Source organism: Miniopterus schreibersii, assembly GCF_964146895.1.
Source record: "Miniopterus schreibersii genome assembly, chromosome: 11".
In the NCBI taxonomy this organism is placed as follows: Eukaryota; Metazoa; Chordata; class Mammalia; order Chiroptera; family Miniopteridae; genus Miniopterus; species Miniopterus schreibersii.
In genome coordinates, this window is record NC_138111.1 from 30906036 (window position 1) to 30919427 (window position 13392).

The window sequence follows — 13392 nt, forward strand, 5'->3', positions numbered from 1 at the left end:
CCTATTTCTGAGCTATCTTCTCTCTTTTACTCCTTACCAAAAAATGAATATTTAAGAATTATAGAATAATTTAAATATTCTAATGATATACAAGGTTTTACATAGACTCATATTGTTTTAGAGTCAGATGGTAACTGGGCGATCATCTACTTTAATGGCCTCATTTCCCCAAGGAAGAATCTAGTACTGCCAGAAGTTAATGAACTTGCCTAAGATAACAGAAAACCAATTCTGAAGTGAGACCCGAACTTTTGTTACCTGACTTTCAGGATAGTTTGGACTAATTTGGATCTTTTACTTAACCACGTCAGGAAAGTCATGATTTTCCTTTACCTTATAGCATAGAGAACCACTAGCAAGGAGAGAGAATATCAGTCCAGCTCTGTATCAGAAATTCAGTAGCTGTTAGGACAAAAACTATCAGAAAAGCATCATGATTGCTCCAATAATAAAGCCTTAAAAATAATAAGAAGAAGAACGCTGATGACCCAGGGCTAATTTCTCTGGAACCTGATAAAGAACATGCCAGGTCACAGCCACTCAACTAGGATGTGAAATTGAATAAAATTCAGATGGAAGGAACAAAATCACTTTCCTTGGACTCTGGAGACCCTGAGCCCTGTCTCACAAGGTGTGATGATAAAGTAATGGGTCTGATGTTAAAAGAAACACAACCAGAACTTTCTAAGTGAGCCCTGTGTCCTCCAAAGCAGGGCTTGGGAAGCTGCATATTTGTGCCAGAGGCGCTGCAGCAGCTCAAATATTAACACTTCTTTGGCACTTGCCTTCAGAGCTGCAGCATGTTCTGCCAAATCTCTACCCCATCATAAAGCTTGGTCACGAGAAGGTGTGGTTATGTCTGGAAAATGTGCAGTAAACTCTTGGGGACAGTGTGGGTGGTCGAGGCAAATAACACTTTCGGATAAAACTGAATTGCATATAGTCATTGAGTGAGTTGATTTCCCCTGTGGCTTATAAATTGGACCATATGGTTCATCTAGCGAGGAATAGATTCTCCTTCAAGGAGACAGCCAGGAGAAAACTTAAGGTGTTACTAACACCATGTGTATTACTGACTTCAAAATAAAAGCTTCTTAATTCCAGGTCTTAATCATTTTGCACGTATTGATAAATCTTCGTCTCCCAACTCATATCGAAACTCCTCTAAGGGAAAGACCACTTACTGGATTGAATTCTATGAAATTGCTGCCATTTCACCATATTTGACCTACAAATATCATATGGTTAATTTGGCATCTTACTATGTTAGCACAATGGCGAAACGTTCAACAATGTTAATTAATATCGCTGCGCTGAGACTGGCAATCCTGAACGTAAGTATGGAACTGCCAGGGAGTGCACCAGGGATGACGTTCCACAACCGAGGTAAGCATCGGTTTTCCCCTTGCTAGTTCTGCTTCGTATGCACTTAGGTTTTTTTTTTTAACCCATTTAAACAGCAAGTACACCTTAAGGGCGAAAAGTCTGCCACGCACACCACCAAGCAGCCTTTCACAAACAGGGCTGTTCTGTAAGAAACATCCCTCACTCTGAGTAATAATCAGGTCATGGCCATATCCACATATCTGAAAGCAGGTTTGCTGGCCGGGTCCTTCTAGGCCCTGGGACTCAGCTAGACAGACCGGATGATCTGACTTGCCCTTAACCAATTTCACTCAGGAACAGAGTGCACTCTGGGTCTCCCCACCTCTCTCCCTCAGGGCAGATGTGACCCTGCAAATCAGGGCTGAAGTCGCTGTGCTTCGAGCCATCTTTTCCCTCTGGTTCTCCTTCACATCAGTTTTGCTTTTGATTTCCTTTCCTGAATTTACCACCAAATCTCAATCAGAGAAGCTGCTCCACCATCCATTCATTTGAATATTCAGGAGGTGTCACCAGCATCTCTAACCTGCTTGAGAGAAAAGACTCGTGGGTTAGAGCATAGAACTTTCTGGCTATGATTTCAGCGTATAATGCCATTCAGTGTTTGGATAGAAAACTGTGTGCCATCTATGTGCCTCTTACAGGACACTCTTCTCAAGGAAGGCATTGATTGACTAAGGAAAAATGTCACTGATCAAACCTGGCCCTGAGGAATTTACCGGGTGATAGGCAAAGCCATCAAGATGCTTGAAGAAATGTTTCCCTCTAGAACAAAGCCCGAGCAGAAACAGGCTGGCTCCACAGCTACAGCCCACCTTTTCCCATGAGCGTGCCATGCACCTCCACCTTCACAGTCTTCACACCCCCAAAATCATTATCGGTGGGAAGTCACTGCACCTTCCACTTATATTGTGATAAATTTTAAATTGTTCACCTGTGCTCAAAATGATAAAAGTGGGGTTTTGTGGTTGTGAGGTCACGGTCTCTGCTGGGGTCTCCCTGAGAAGTCCCAGGCTGAGGGGAGGTAGTCACACATTCTTTAGGTTGGCCCATGAGCAGCTGGGCTGACCTGGCTTCCAGGTCCCTTTGCATTATTGCTGCCTGGAAAGGTATATCTTGTTTTTTAAATAACCTTTTATGGTTATAAAAAGCAATATTTTTTTAATATTAAAAAGTTAAGCCCGGCCAGTCGTGGCTCAGCGGTTGAGCGTCGACCTAGGATCCAGGCAATCGGGGTTTGATTCCCGGTCAGGGCACATGCCCAGTTGCGGGCTTGATCAATGACTCATCATCGATGTTTCTATCTCTCTCTCTCCCCTCCTTTCCTCTCTCTGAAATCAATAAAGATATATTTAAAAAAAAAAAAAAAGTTAAACAATTTCACAATATATGTATGTGAAGTCATCACGTGGTACACCTTAAACTTACACAATGTTATATGGCAGTTATATCTTAATAAAGCTGAGGTGAAATTAGAAAATGTCAATCAGAAAAAAAGGAAAATTAAAACATCATATTCTTATCCCCCAAGGTAACCACAATTATCACAAGGTTATCTTTCCACACTTTCCCTCTGAGCACATGTATGTATCATATATATGTGAGTATATACTGGTATAAGTAAATATATATATACACACATATAATCATTCATATTTCCATATCAATAAATTTTCTTCTAATTTAATATCTTTCAAATCTCCCCATTGTCCCAAAAATGTGTATTATTGTTAGTTTAGCTAAATCAGCATCCAATCCAGGGCTATGCATTATATTGGGGTGTTATGCTCCTCAGATTTCTTTTACTTTAGAACACTCATCTCCTATTGCAGAGAGCAGGCCAATTGTTGGGCTGAAGTCCTATCCTCTAGACCCCCTGGATTTATTTGCTTTGTTGCTTCCTTAACTGTCATTAAGCTTGTTCTCCCATCCCCACATTCCCTGTAAGCTGGAAATTAGATTCAAAGGATTAGGACAATCCTGGTGCCCTCCACTTTCCAAACTGCTAGACATGAATGAAGCCTGGCATAAACTCACCAGCCCTGGGGACTGGGTGAGACTAAACAATTGGTAAAGTCAGCACTGGGTCTCGTGTAATTTTTTTCCCTGAAGAGCTGTTCACGGGAGGTCATCCGGGATTTTGATTTCTCTTTTAACATTCATTAGGCAACGTGACAACGCCAGGCTCACAAGTGCAAGTTCTTCAGAAACAAGAAGGGAATATAATTCTCCCCAGAGGAGCCCGATCTAAGTACCTGCTTCAGCTGCAATCCCATAGGCTGGGTACCGCACAGTAAGTAGGCAACAGCAGGGGCCTGATCTCACCTCCCCACCTGCCCGCTTTAGTCTCACTCTCCATCCTGGGGCAGCGACTCCGACTCCGTGAGGATGGCACCATGCAGTGAGGTGGTTTGTTGAGTTACGTTTGCTAAGTTCACTGCTACATAGGAGATGTGGAATGGGCCCTCTCAGGTATAGGAACCGTCAGGAACCGAGGGACAGGGTTAGTCATGCCCAGCACACGTTGTACTGTTTCCTTGTTCAAGATGACAGTGGCACAATATTTAAGACAGCAGGAAAAAACAGAATTGGTCAACCCTATGAGCAAGTACAACTGGAAAGCCTCAGAAGGACGATGCCTCTGAAGATATTTGCCTCTGTGCCCCTGAGCAAAACACTTGTGCAGTTACTCAAAGCCAAGGTGGCCAAGGTTAACAAAGATGTGCAATTAACCTGCATACAGCAAATTGGTCCAGGACATGAAAGAGAAAGAAAATAAATACCACATACTCAGAGGCTACACACACACACACACACACACACACACACACACACACACACACACACACACAGAGCCAGAACTTGGCCTGGAGCAAACATAATATAGATTTGGACAGCCCGGTTCAAGTGAAACTCTTCGGGCAGCTCCGCTAGGTCATCCCATCTTCCCTACCATATAGGAAGAAGACTTGAAAGGGCTCCTGGGTCCACTTGGTGAACATCGGACTGCAGGAGCCCTCTGAGTGCTCAGAGTTAACGGGGAGTTCTTTGCGCAGCTGGTAGACACAGCCTTTGGCCAAATGGAAACTCAATAACTGTCTAAATGGTCCAACCAGGTAAATTTCCCCCTAATGGACATCAAGTTGAAAATTTAAAGAAAAAAGAGCACAGTATTTAGAAAAATGGGGCCTAGAAGCTGTTCTACCTGCTGCTTCAACTCTGGGAGGGCTCCTCTAGCCTCTGCTTTCAGAAGCTTGTACAGCCAGTTCAGCTGGAAGCGCTCCTGCCGCCCCCCAGCAGCCCTCATTAGCTGCCTCTGACCTGGGAAAAGCTGAAAATAGAACCTTGAGCCATTTTCTCTGCAGCTCAACTCTTATAATTCTATCTTTCTAAATATTAGCAGCAGCCCACTAATACCATCGTCTTTTAAAAGTACTTGTCGTCCTTTGCCTTTTTTGACACCCCCGACCACCACACACACCACTTTTATATAGAAAAAAGCTTTTTAAGTGTGAAGTGCCTTTCTTTTCATTTGCTTTTCTCCCTATGTAGCTAGAGATGCCACTTTTTTTTTCCTTAATAGCTTTTATACCTGGTTAAAATCACCTGGAAAAATCAGTAGGAAGAATGGATAGTTTCCTTGGTTACCCACTGGCCATAGTGACTGAAGTCCATAGAAATCCGGTTCCCATTTCCTATGAAAGTTTCACAAGCATTTGAGATTCACTTGGCTGCTGTGTATTTTCTTTCCCATCCCAGCTGAGCCCCTTTCCCACCCTTAGGCCTAACAGCTGGCTGATTTTCCTGTTGCTTTACTCATTTAAAAAAAAATTATTTTTCTTTTACTAACAAGTAAACACCCAATTCTGTTCAATAACCTTTGCTAGTAACCTTTGACTCTTCTGACATGGTTCTCCCCCTAAACCAGAGCCAGTCCTCGGCAGCACTTTGGGTGATGGGCACACAAGTGAAGCTCTCTGCCTAGAATGTATCTTTCTCCCTGACTTAGCAGGATTATTCTCTGCATTAGAGGACAAGCTCCCCATAAATCATAGCCAAAATCCACCACAGCCCCTTTGCCCAGCTCTAAAGCTGATACAAACACCCTCTCTGACACATCAGTGGACTAGAACTACCCAGCCCCCAGTCATGACTCTCCAGATCCTTATCCTAAGGGGACCTAACCCCAACTGGGTGGACGCATCTTGTAAGTCCCTAGAGACTCTCAAAGATCAGACTCCTCAGGGAGCTTATTTAGATTCCCAGACCTCACCTCCCACAGTAAGTCTTAGTGGAACCCATGAATCTACATTTTTAACAACCTTCTGCATCCACCCCAACCAAGTAAAGTGTCCCTGGAACTCACTTTGAACAAACCAGTGACCTTCAAGAGTATACATCTCAATGGCTTCTGATCAAGGCTGTGTTCATTCATTTATTCAACAAAAGGTGATGTGCTATGTGTAGGATGTCACTCAAAGGGCAGATAAATTTCACATGGACCCCTACCCTCAAGAAACTTAGTCTAGCAAGAGAAATGAAACATGAACATAAATAACTACACAAAGGGAGTAAGAGATTTGTCATGAGAGAGGAACAGAGTTCAGAAGAAGAAGAGGTAACATTGAGCCGGAGGGGGAAGAGTGCGTAGTATTCAGGCACATGGAGGTGGAGAAGAGAAGGCACCCTGAAACAGCAGATGTGAGCAGGGGAGCACTGGGCTGCGTGGAGAAGAGGGAGTCATTTAACTGGCTTGGAGCACAGGGTATAGGAAGGGGCATAAAAGCAAAGAGCTTATAGGAGATATTTGCAGCCTATCCTGGAGGGCTTTGAATGCCAAGCACAATGCCATAGTCCCCAGAAAGAGCTTGGGGTGCACCTGGCAAAGGGATGGACTGTGAGCAGAGCTGCAAGTAGCCCCAAGCTGCCAGAAGCATGTGGCAACATGGTGGCCCTGGGAGGTGGGAAGAAAGTCTGCTGAGCTCTTCTCCGTAAGGATCCCTCAACCCTGCAGTCCAGCCAAGAGCCTCACACATTATTCCTCAGACTAAGACGTCCAGTGCAAGCTCACACCTTGCCTCTCAGCAACCCATTAATGTTAGAAAAGGGCTAGAGATGTTGCCAGTGGGTTTTACCACCTCAGAGCCTGTAGATGCTCCTTGAGATGGAAGGATGAGGGAAAATGTAGAGTGAGAGTGCTCCATGCTCTCACACTTTTATCTTCTTGAGAATGCTGCTGACTCTCCAGTCGTGCTCCAACACACACACACACACACACACACACACGCACGCACAGGCAAAATTGAGGGGAGCCTGAGATAGGCTCTGCTGGCAGGCGGAAAAATAAGAACACAATGCTATTAAGGCTAGACTTTCCCTGGCAAAATTTCCATCCCCAGGTTAATGAATAGGTTTTACTTATGTGTAGAGCACTTTGTAGACTTGCAAGGCTTTGCAGCCTCCCTGATATCCGCCCAGGGAAAAGGTGGACCATACTATTAAATGTATCCTTCTTTCTGTAGTTGTAGCAGGTTCCCCTCCAGGGTGCCACCACCCTCAGCTAGAGGGCTTTCCATTCAGGGGCTGACAGTTCATTTGCGTAACAAAGAATCCTGTGAAAATCCATAATTAGAAAGCTAATTCCTCTGAATGCGCTTCAGAATCACCAACAGCATAAATTACAAGAGTAAATTGTACCAATAAATTAGCTGCTACCCTACTTTTCACCTTAGTCTAATCAGAAATACAAAACAACATGTGTCGGAGAGAAATGAATCGCAGCCAGAAGCGGGGACCCAGAAGGATCAGGTGGCTGTTAGGATGACTTGCCCAGGTGATGGGTCATTTCTTCAGGAAATCTAATCAGAGGTGAGGACAACATACTTTTTCAGGGAAGGGGGAGGGAAGGAGCATTTGGGGGGGATCATTTTTTTTCTACTTGCTTTGTGACAGCAGCACAACCTTTAGCAAGTGCAATAGGTCTCTTGTGACTCTTTTGCACATTGAATATTGTGAAGAGCCATTCTAATAAGAGTTAACAATACAGCGCCCGCTGCTCTCTGCTGATTTTGCCAACAAATTAAATGTATCAGCTGCCTGGTCCCGAGGCCAGGCTGGCCCGTTCCTTGTGTGAGCTGTTAATTGTGGATCAGGCTTCGAGAGAGGCCGGAAAGAACGATCTGAAGGCTCTGTCCCCCACTGTATGAATGAGCACTGATGATATATATCCTCAGCCACCTCTGTCCGCCAGGGTTTCAACTATACTGTGGTGTTCCCTACAACCTAATGAAGAACTGGCTAAAATGCAACTTCTCAGTGAGAATCGGATCCGACAAAGATACTGTGAAGATGTTTCCTGCCCTGCCCCAGTGAAACAATCATGTTGTCATTCCTCTCGCTGTCCCACTCAGGAACTGTCAACACCAGAGTGGTCTGCAATCCTGGGTCGCTCCTGTGCAGATGCCAGCGAATGCAGATCAGAACAGAATGTGGGATGACAGTTAACGGTACTGCGTTGTGTGCTCCAAAGCTGCTATGAGAGCAGAGCTTTAATGTTCTCTCCATAACAACACAATGGTAATTATGTGAGGTGATGGGTGGGTGTGTTGACTAACCTTATTGAAGTACACACTTCACAATATATACATCTGTCAAATCACTGTACACCTTACACTGACACAATGTTACATGTCAATTATATGTCAATAAAGCTAGAATTTTTAAATTTTATTAATGAAATGAAATGTGGACTCTCTACAAGTCAACACTGGCCTCTGTGGAGATCCAGAAATAGTTACCTCCCGAGGTTGGCAGGACTGGGGGCAGTGATGGGGGATCTTTAGCAGGAGATCAGTGTGCAAGCTGGTTCCTACTGGGGTGACCACTAGGATCTGCAAAAACTGTCTCTTTCTCCCTGGGCATCTGGGATGTCTGCCAAGGCTGCTGGCCTTGCCCCACTGCCCACAGACACAGCATAAATGCGCATGGAGGCAACCCACCCATATACACACACATCCTCATACATATGTAAACCGCCACTGGCTGGAAAGAGTATTGGAAACAGCTACCTTAGAGGAACAGTCTGCAAATGCATCGAGCTGGGAGAAGTCAATCCTGGGGATCTCAGATTTCAGAATTCTGGGGCAGAAGATCTTAGACAATGCTTTTCAGTATGGTAGCCACAAGTCATGTGTGGCTACTGAGCCCTTAAAATGGGACTAGCCTGAATCAAGATCTGAGCTGTACTTTAAGTGTAAAATACAAGTGAGATTTTGAACACTTAGCATGAAATAAAGAATGTAAAATATCTCATTCTTATTTTTTATATGCTCAAATGTTGAAATGAGAATATGTTGGGTTGTACTGGTTTCTTATTGCTAGTGTAACAAATTGTTACTAAATTTAGTGGCTTAAAACAATACAATTTTTTATATTACAGTCCTGGAGGTCAGAAATTCGAAGTGGGTCTCATTGAACTAAAATCAGGATGTTGCCAGGGCTGTGTTCCTCCTGGAGGCTCTAGAGAAGAATCTGTTTCCCTGTCTTTCCCAGCTTCTAGAGGTCGCCCATATTCCTTGACTCACGGCCCCTCCCTGCATGATCAAAGCCGGCAATGCTTCATCCGTCTGACCATTCTTCTCTAGTCTCGTCTTCCTCTGACCACAGCCAGGAAAGGCTTTCAACTTTTACGTATCAATGCAATTAGATCGGGCCCAGATAATCCAACGCCTCTGACTCCACAATTTTTCAAGGTGCTTTGCTTCTTAAACCATCAGCAACTCCAGGAGCAACCTGGGCTTTTTGCCCAGATTCCAGGGCCACCCTCAAACCTCAGGAGCAATTTTGCACCTCCTCTTCTGAGGGGTAACATGTTAAACGCTGCCTCCCCTCCCCTGGAGGGCTAGAAGAGGACTATGCTATCCCGGGAATCCTGCTACCCCTGCTTGCTTCCTCTCCGGCCCTCTTTGTAAATGGAAGGGGTGGTAATGTAAGTTCTGAAACCCACCGCAGAAAGCCTGCGTAGGTGCTGGGTGCCAAACGCTCCTCCTCAGCTGGGCTCACTCCTCAGTCATCAGTAAAACTGGGAGGAGCAAGAAAGTCTCTCCACAGGAATTCACACCTCCTACGCTTATCCTAACATCCTCGGCTTCTACAGTAGTCCCTCCTGGGACAAATTCTCCCAGGTCTTAGCAATGTAAATGAATTCCTCACAATGACTGTAATTGTTACATAAGACACACATATGATTCTCAATATTTATGTAATTGCAACTTAAAGGCAAAAAACAAAACAAAACAAAATAATTGTAACAGAAGAAATGAAACTAGGCAAATCTTGCACAGATTATCTCCATCATAAACAAGCAAGCCAAAGAAGTCTAAAAGGGGGAGTGATGCCCTCTACCACTCAGTGGTTGGCTGCCTTTTGCAACACCCAGCTGCTGGCAAGACCAAAACATAAAATAAAATTCATCAGAAAATGTTAGAAGATGAAATCAGGAAAATACCCCAGAGAGAACCAAAAAGAAAGACCAAAAGATGAATTATAGAGGGGAAAGTATTCCAGATCATCAACTCAGGAAGTCCAACATCCAACAAATTGAAATTCTAGAAGGAGCATGGAAAAGTGGAGGGGAGTCCAGCTCGTGTTGCTCAGCAGTCGAGTAGGGCACATGCCCAAGTTTCAAGCTTGATCCCCAGCAGGGGACCTGCAGGAGGCAGCCGATCAGTGACTCGCTCATCAGTGATGTTTCTATCTCTCTCTCCCTCTCCCTTCTGCTCTTTGAAATCAATTAAAAAAAATTTTTTTTAAGTGGAGGGGATGAAATTATGAATAATAATGACAATAACTGTACTACATTTCAGACTGAAAATTCTCCACAAAATGAATGAAAAAGAATCATGAAAATGAAATTGAAAACCAAACTTTAAGAGAAAAAAATTACTCCTGCACAAGGAATTGGCCATCAGAATACCATCAGCTTGACGATGGAAGATGGAACGGTGCCTTCAAATTTCTAAATGAAAATTATCTTCAACCTAGAACTCTCTAGCCAGTCAAATGATCAATCAAGGAAAATGGAGGAAATGGTATTTTTAGATAACTTCTCAGCAACTTTCCATGCATCTTTTTTAAGGAACCTAATGGAAGATGAATCCTAACAAACAAACAAGAAATAGCTGCTATGTATAAGGCATTTTCTGCACCAGGCACTATTGGAAGTACTTTTCACTCCTGTGAGGCAGGTACTATTATTTCTGTTTTACCAAGGAGGGAAACTGGGCTCAGAGAAATTAGATTATTTGCTCAAAATCTCACAGCTAGTAAACAGTAGAGAAAGAAGGAAGTAAACAGTAAACTAAGAAAGAAGACAAGGGACCCAGAAAAAAAGGGCACAGAAAACTCAGGATTATGCCCTAAGATGCCCACCAATCAGCTGATGTTGAACACAGGCAGACCAACGTGGAGCTAAAGGATGGAAGGACTCTAGTAGGAAGTCTGCAAGTGGGAGGAACTGGTGGATAAACTATCTGATATTTTTGACTATCTGGAAAATGAAATTGATCAATGGGATGTAATAATAGCACACTATTTGGCTCTATAGCTAAGAAATAATGTTAAACACTGATGATTGACTTTATAAAAAATGTTTTGATACAAAATAAAATAGGAAGAAGAGATAAAGTGTCTCTGTCGAGGGGCAGGGGAGTGGCACGATGTAAGAAATCTACATCCTCATTAGCCAAACAGGGAGAGAGGAGAAATGTCTAAAATCAATATATCAAGAAATGGCAGTACATGTATATTCTTTAAATGGCAGTAAACATTAGAATAAACCATTAAAAACCGTTTTAAGTATTTGCATTTGGGAAGTGGGATACAGGAGTGAAAGGGGTGAAAAATTTTACTACCACCTAATTTTTAAAATTTTTACATTAATTAATGTTAACCTTTTAAAATATATATCCATAATCAAATTTACTAGTTGTCAAATACATACAAAGAAAAAGATGACTAATAAGTATGGAAAAAGACTATTGACCCAAATATATAGGGTCTGACTTCATCAGTATTTCCACAATTCAGATATGTTAATGATTTTTTTGCATACATGGTACAATGTGGAATATTAAATAGGATGATATTTAGTAAGTTTAAAACATATAGAGTAATTAATAACATTTTGTTTACTATAAACATATCATGCAAATCAATTGTTCAACCCTATACATGTAGCTTATGTCCAAACCTATACACAAGCTTGTTTCTTGTGTTTAAAATTAGAGGTGAAGTTATCATTTGGGTGTTATGAGAGCATGTCAGGCTAAATTTTTTCATTTAGACCTTTTCTGAACTTTTCTAAATTTGCTTCAATTAAAATACATTGCTTTTCTAACCAGAAAAAAAATGTTTAAGGGAGGGAGAGATGCTTTGAGACCTTCAGTAATATATTTGAGTTTTAAAACTAGATTCAGACACTACTCTGATAAAAACAAAAGTTTAATTAGAAAGGAAAGAGTTAAAAAGGAGAAAGTTAATTTCTTTTAAAAAGAAGAACAGAAAGGAGAATGTTGTGCTACCATACAAGAATATTTAGTTTTTCTAAGTGACTTAAACCCAACATAACACATGCCAAGAGAATTTCTTTCACATGTTACACTGTATGGGACTCTCCTCGATGTTGCTCAAAATGACAGGCCGTAGGCTGAGAGATGAAAATCCTGCATTACCTAGAGAGAGACTGCTCAGTGTGACGGTAAATGTTGTAACATACAGTGGAAAGAAACACTGGGCTCCTCCTGCCCAATGGATAATTCCAAGAAGGAAGGGAAAGAGAATAGAGTGAAGGGATGGCCAAACTCCCTGCCCTTCACACCGTTCCCCATGCGAATCTAAGAAAAGCAACCCAGAGCCCCACAAAAGCCTCTTTCTCCTCTAGCCCCGAGGCATGGCTGTTACATGGCGGGCTGCAGGGAGTTTCATGCAGAGGGGACGGGATAGAACCCTCTTCCCTCACTTGTAATTTACTTAAATGTCAAAAACCTTAATGCAGCCTGTCAACAGCCCCAAGTAACATTTACTACGGGTGGCCTCAATTGAGCCTCTAGCTATCTTTAAGTACTTTAAAAACACATTATCATCTCATTTCAATTTACAGCAGGGTCTTAAAGAAATGCCATTTCTTGAAGTAAAATGTTACATGAATCACAGCTGCAAAGTGCTGTGACAAAGCCGGCCTGATTGCAGACACCCCTCAGCGCACACAGAGGCAAGAATCCTGCTTTCAAGACAAAGGGAAGGCATGTCTGTTACAGACTTCCCAGCATTAGGGAATAGCCTCAAAGGGATACAAAAAATTCCTGTTTAAAATAGAATGCAGATTTCTGGGTCATCCTGGTATGTTCCCCAAAACCACCACACAGCCACTTGGTCGGTGGCAGGATAGTAAGAAGCTGAGGAAATTCCTTGACAAGTGAAATAAGGGAAACTGAGACAAAAATAGTTAAACAAGGCTAAACAATTTGAGCAATTTACAGCCAGCTAATGAATCACAAGGTTTTATCTTCCCTAACCAAGGACACTTAGGAGCAAATGGTATATATATGCCAGATGCCTGGGACAGAATGACCTCAGTCCCCAGTCCCTCTTTGATGATGTTCTTTGTTTTGTTTTTAAATATATCTTTATTGATTCTAGAGAGAGGGAGGGAGAGGCAGAGAGAGAGATAGAAACATCAATGATGAGAGAGTCACTGATCGGCCGCCTCCTGCAGGCCCCCGACTGGGGATTGAGCCCACAACCCGGGCATGTGCCCTGACCAGGAATCGAACTGCGGTCTCCTGGATCCTAAGTCGATGCTCAACTGCTGAGCCACGCCTGGTCAGGGTGATGATGTTCTTTGAAAATAAAACTAACCATCCTGGCCGGCATGTCTCAGTGGTTGGGTGTCTACCCATGAACCAGGAGATCACAGTTTTACTCCCTGACCCATGATCCAGGAGGTCGCTG